Consider the following 6,973-nt stretch of genomic DNA (forward strand, 5'->3'; position numbering starts at 1 on the left):
AGTCTACAACACGTGGTGTTCCCAAGCGGTCACCCATCTAAGTACTAACCACGCCCGACGTTGCTTGACTGCGGTGATCGGACGAGAACCGGTATTTTCAACGTGGTATGGCCGTAGACATCTGTGTGAGAAAATTGGGGCTTATAAATATACTCAAACGAAATCAGCAGTTATTCGTCCTTTTCTGGCTACAATAATGATTTCACTGCTTTCCTCATATTATTTCAATAATAAAAAACGCCCTAAATCTCCACAAAAGCGAAACATTGTTTTAATATCGAATACTATGTGCCTTTTTTTCCCTCTACAGCCATTGGTCGCTATTTTTAACCTGAGGCGGTAACCACCGGTAGACTTCCCTGAGCTACTAATTTTCGAGCATCGCGCGTTGTAAAATACAAAATAAATACATTTTCCCCATTTTCCTTGACTAAAATCAGAAAACCAGGTGCCCCCTGCATCCGACCTGTCCTTTAACTATCGCTTTCATGTGAAATGATCTATCGGAAAGGCGATACTTTAACTTTTTTGGGTCTCCCGCTCACTCACTCCTTCCGAAACATTCTGCACGAATTCATTCAATTTTAATCCAACTCATCACATAGATCTAGATCTAGCCGCCTACAAGTCTACTAATTTAATGTTTGAGAAATAGTTCAATGCTTTTCATTTATTAATTATTCTTTTAACCTTTTCCCACGACAACTGGCACATTTATTTTCAGTCTATTAATATTCTGGCTTCATTTTAAAACACGCAACTAGGCGACGATCTAGAATTCTAGATCTAACGCTCTAGCTTAACTAAAATAATATAAACAGGAGGGTAGATCTATTCAAAATACTGTTTCAAAAATTACAATAATAATTTCACGGTGAAAAAAAAAAGGCAGGCGATCCATGGTTAATTAAATGCTAATTAAGGATGTTGCTTAAAAGGTTAGGTTGGCCTGGGACGCCAGTATTTCTCTAGAGTCTAGATCTAGAATTTCTAGATTCTGTAGGAATGAGTAGCCTAGGTATTAATAATTAAATGCATTAGTAATTATTAGTAAATAACATAAGATTTAGTTCAGTAAAAACTAATAGATCTAGATTTTAGGTCCAATGTTGGCTATCAGACTTGATGCTTGATTGTAATGATTATTAGGTTTGAGCAATTAATTTTTTTAAACATTTTTTTTAATTATTAGTATTAGTGATAAGTCATCATTAGTGGGAGTAAATTTACTTCTTTCCAGTCTGGTTCTGGGTTTCCTTGTAGCCTATATAATCTAGATCTAGTTGGTGATAATATTAATAAATATTGTTTCCCATTTTAAATACTCAGGCGGTTTGTTTGAAAGTCTGACCGCAGCTCCATATTCATTGACTGTCGAAGCAGCGCATAAAATGAATTAGCTTATATCCAGGGCTGGCCTGGTCTGCCTGTTATTGTGACTGAATTGTCCTACAGACAAGACCTGAAGAAGCCCTCGTTAAGTAATAAGTGTACAGCTTGCTTTTAGCCTGGCGCGGGGATCTTTCACCGGCCACTTTAACATTCTGCGACAGGGCAGGCCTTTACTTTAAGCTTTAATCTTAGCTGGTTCCGCTTTAACACAGGGTATTCTTTTGTCTTTAAGTATACCGCTTTCTTTCATCAGCCTGGAACCCTGTGTCTGCTACCGGTATCTCATCCGGCAGGGCAAAACAATTTCCAGTTTTTAAATTAAGCTGATGTCATTTTTAATACCAATGATTAGGATTTTGGCACAATGCTTATTTTTCTATATACACAAGATGAATTTCACATCATTTTCTGATTTCAGTTTAAGTTTGAAAGCATGTAAAATGTCAATTTGTCCTGCTATGTGATTTTTCTTCATTTATTTTTTGCTAGCCCATGGCATCACATTATGAAGACTCTACTAATATCTTTAGGCTGGGGCCAGTACCTTAACCGACTGTCGTCAAATGAAAAAACTGACAGAAGAGCGCAATTTAATACACACAACAGATATATATGTATCCGAACAAACAAATAAATATATTTGAACATATATACATACCTTTATATACGCACACTGATATATACATATATTTACATAATAAATACATTATATATGAATATATCTATATATATAACTTATTTATTTATACATATATATATATATATATATACTTAATATATATATATATATATATATATATATATATATATATATATATATATGTATTATGAATATATATATTAATTCTTATATAATATATATTTGTAAATATAAATTATATATATGTGTGTATATATATATCCTTCTGTTTGCTGGGGTAGAAGAAAAAAACTTATAATTATAATATTCTGAAGGATATTATTTTACTTGAGCGTCTTTCGTCTACACTCAAATATATATATTTGAATATACATTCAAATATATATTCAATGAATATACATTTAGACACACATGTAAATATATTATATATATATATACACAAAACATGCATATATATACATACGTATATATAGACATATATACAATATTCGTCTATGTATATATATTCAATATTTTTACATTATAAATAAATATATATATAAAAATATATATATATATATATATATATATATATTTAAAAAAATATATACATATATGAAATACTTTTTACACATATTTATTTATGCTTCTATAATATATGGAAGGATATTAATTTACTCAAGCGTCTGCCTTGGGTGTTTATATAAAAAGAGAAGGGTTGAACTAATGAGAGGAATAAAAAAAATCTTTATATTCAATCTAATTTATTTATATTGTATATGTTATAGACTGGCATACATTTTTTTCTCTCTGGTTTATGTGAAAGGAGCTTGCAGGGATTCAAATTATTATTTTTTGCATTGAAATTCATTCTTTATTAATCACAGCTATGTTGCAGGCATATAAATACTTCCCTTTGGGCTCAAGTTGCTTTGAAAGAATCCTTGTCAGTATAGAACTAGTACCAGGACCATAAATGTATGCCCCAGGGCAAATGTTAAGAAAACCTCATCATTTTACAACTCCAACTGACCAGGGGCTTAAGAAATGATGCTTCTGCGCAAACTTTCTCGTCAGCCGGTAAGAGATCAACCTCCTTTTGATTGTTTAAATTTAATCTGTGCTGAAATCATTGTGCAGGCTGGCAAAGAAAACCATGAACTTCTTGAAAGCTGTGTACTTGAGCTCATGTTATTTTTTATTTTCTGTATTTTGAAAAAAAAAAAAGTATATATATGATAATAAAAAAAAAAAGTTCAGAGTATTTAATTGTTGTTTTGTCTTGTTAAAGAGAATGTATGTTGTGCAGAAAGTGTAACCAACTCATTTTCAAGCCAGGCCTAGCAAAAGACAAAACCAAAAGAATCATATGATATGATGGTAGTAGGAAAAAAGTATATCAGTGAACAAATGGTGCAGATGCATGCCTTAGCAATCTGACATGGTAGCTTTAATGAAAGAAAAACAAAAATAATAAAAAACACCAAAAGCCACACTCACACAGTTATGTTCAACATATATAATGAAGACAGAAAAAAACCAACCCACCAGAATGGATGTATTGTAATGAAAATGGCAGTTAGCACTGGTGATAAGAATCAAAGTGTTGGCTAATAATTCCTATTACAACAGCCAGCCTTATAATCTGAATTAAAACTATTAAATCCCATTCATCCCTTGGATCTATGCCAAACAACACACAATAAATGATATGCATAGAGGTGTGCTGATGCCCTGTGTGAGATGCAGAATGAAATAGTGTTTTTAAAAAAAAGGAGCCACCCAGTAATAAGTATGTGGCCTTTTTATGTCTAGTTTAAAGGATAGAATTAGCATGAAATGTGTTAAGAGAATAGTGTGTGCAGTTGTTGGGATAGGCATATTACTATGTAGGCCTATGTATGTATGTATATCTATCTCTACTTATTAAAGAAAAGAATGACTAAACAAAAAAAAAAAACTGTAACATGGCAGCTACACAGAGTGGGTGGGTGGATGAGGGAGGGAGGGAAAACTCGTTCAATGTAAACCAAACCGAGCTAATTGGGAATGGGTGGAGGCCCTGAAAAGGGCCGAGTAGTAGAGCCACAACAAGCAAGCCAGGTGGTTGTTTGCTGTTGTGTTTATTTGCTGGTGGTGTACTTGGTGACAGCCTTGGTGCCTTCACTGACGGCGTGTGTTTGGCCAGCTCACCGGGCAGGAGGAGACGGACAGCGGTCTGGATCTCCCTGGAGGTGATGGTGCTGCGCTTGTTGTAGTGGGCAAGACGGCTGGCTTCAGCTGAAATGCGCTCAAAGATGTCGTTGACGAAGGAGTTCATGATGGACATGGCCTTGGAGGAAATGCCAGTGTCAGGGTGCACCTGCTTCAAGACTTTGTAAATGTAGATGCTGTAGCTTTCCTTTCTCCTCCTCTTCTTTTTTCTTGTCACCGGTGCGTACGGCTTTAGCCTTACCGGCCTTCTTGGCTCCCTTGGAAGAAACTTTAGGTGGCATGTTGTTTTCTTTTCAATGGCTTGAACAGAAATGAGGCGAACCGACCGCCGGCCGCCTTTTATATGAAACGGCGAGGAAATTTGGAGAGTACGAGTACGAGTACGAACGCCAAGCCGCTGCGCAGCCAATCAGAACGCTCGCTTGGTGACGAACGGATTTCCTCGCCGTTTCGTATAAAAGGGCCGATCTCGCCGTTAAGTCTTCATTCATCGCCTGCAGCCGTATCGCTGTTAGTCGCTGTATTTCTTCTCGCTCCTAACCAACTCACAATGTCCGGACGTGGTAAAGGCGGTAAAGTCAAGGGAAAGTCCAAGTCTCGCTCCTCCAGGGCAGGCCTTCAATTCCCAGTCGGACGTATTCATCGTCTGTTGAGGAAAGGAAACTATGCTGAGCGTGTCGGTGCTGGTGCCCCAGTCTACCTAGCCGCCGTCCTCGAGTATTTGGCCGCTGAAGTGCTCGAGTTGGCCGGCAACGCTGCCAGAGACAACAAGAAGACAAGAATCATTCCTCGTCACCTCCAGCTGGCCATCCGTAACGACGAAGAGTTGAACAAACTTTTGTCGGGTGTCACCATCGCCCAGGGTGGTGTCCTCCCCAACATCCAGGCCGTGCTTCTGCCCAAGAAGTCACAGAAGACACCCGGTGGCAAGAGCTAAACAGTGTCACCCTGCTGCCCACTGTCCACCTAGCCTACTACTGTCCTTTTCAGGACAACCAAAGTTTACCCAATTAGCTTTCGTTGTGTGTCAATGAACAAAAATCGAGTTTTCCTACCCTACCCTACCCTACCCTACTTGTTTCAAACTTTATTAATAACGTATCAACATGTCAATCACTAGCAGTATGAGATCATTATTATAGATGTATAATACTTACACTGGTTTTACACGAGCAGAACAGGGAGGGGGCGGTCATATTAATAGTAGTAACTGGACATATTTTAGGGGTATTCGTTTCATAGATACAAATGAAAATAGAATCTATTTTTCTTTAAATGTGCTCCGTTTAACCCCTGTCTACAACAAATAAGGGTGGTCGTTATTTTAAAATTCTATTCTTTAACCTACCGCTAGTCTACCCTTTTTATTTTTATATCTTCTTCTTTTTAAAACCAAATATGTTTTTATTAATCCTTCCCCCTCATTTATTTACACACTGTGTAAATACCGCCGATCGGGCGGTCGAATCGGGTCAGAATATCTACCTAGGTCTATAGACTAGGTCTAGATCTAAATTGTTTCAGGCAGTCTATGTTGGGTTCTTTTCTAATCACTCACACACACATTCATAATTCATTGAAGACGACAGAAGCAAACACACCGGATTCCATTGACAAGCGGCACAACCAAGGATTTCATTTGAACGAAGAATATTTTGTGTTATCGGCCCTGTCTGCTATTAATAGATCGCTCGGCTGGATACCGTGTCTAAAAATAATCTGCTATGTCGACGCTGTCTCAACGTTGTGTGGCTGCTACTGGCCAATCAGCGTCGTTAAACTCGTACTCGTCCAATGGGAGAGCTTCGTTGCGCTAAGGGTTTGGCGGGACGGTTATAAAAGGGCCAGCAGCGCTGAGCTGCCGCATTTCCTTAACAGTCAGTTAAGATCATTCAAAAAAAAAAAGATGGCTCGTACCAAACAAACCGCCCGAAAATCTACTGGAGGCAAAGCCCCACGTAAACAGCTGGCCACCAAAGCCGCCAGAAAGTCAGCACCAGCCACCGGCGGTGTTAAGAAGCCCCATCGTTACAGGCCTGGAACCGTCGCCCTGAGAGAAATCCGTCGTTACCAGAAGAGCACTGAGCTGCTCATTCGCAAGCTGCCATTCCAGCGCCTGGTCAGAGAAATCGCCCAGGACTTCAAGACTGACCTTCGCTTCCAGAGCTCCGCTGTCATGGCCCTGCAGGAGGCTAGCGAGGCTTACCTCGTCGGTCTGTTTGAAGACACCAACCTGTGCGCCATCCACGCCAAGCGTGTCACCATCATGCCCAAGGACATCCAGCTAGCCAGACGTATCCGTGGTGAGCGTGCTTAAGAGGTTTCTTTTAAGCCCAAACCACCACCCCTGTCCTCAACCAAGGTCCTTTTTAGGACCACCTGACAACGTTCAGATTAGCAGTGAAGGTCCCCCACCTCACGAGTTTCCACCCACCCACCCACTACACCCCCTGCCCATGTCTGCCACTCTACTACTACTACTACTACTACATCTATTAGTATTATTCTGGGGGATGCGGGAAATAGGTTCTATTCATTTATCTCTTTAATTCAACTCACACATCACATTGCTATTTGAATTCGTGTATGCATGCTGTTGATATTGTTTTATTTATCTCAAATGTGAAGAAAGGAGAGAATAAATTTTATATTTTTTCTTTCACCCACCCACCACCCTATCCATTGCTTTTTAAAATATATATATAAAAAAAAAAAAAGAAAAACCCTTTAGGGTTAGAGCAGATATCT

General features: G+C 38.6%; 1 non-coding gene across 1 annotated transcript; it reads right to left on the minus strand.

Moving 5' to 3' along the window:
* Positions 1 to 119, minus strand: LOC131933677 (5S ribosomal RNA). Its single transcript, XR_009385139.1, has one exon. It is a non-coding gene; the product is annotated as a 5S ribosomal RNA (ribosomal RNA).
* Between the last annotated feature and the right edge of the window lie 6,854 nt (positions 120 to 6,973).

This window comes from Physella acuta, unplaced genomic scaffold (assembly GCF_028476545.2).
Source record: "Physella acuta isolate Inbredline_101_S28 unplaced genomic scaffold, ASM2847654v3 ptg002597l, whole genome shotgun sequence".
NCBI classification, from domain to species: domain Eukaryota; kingdom Metazoa; phylum Mollusca; class Gastropoda; family Physidae; genus Physella; species Physella acuta.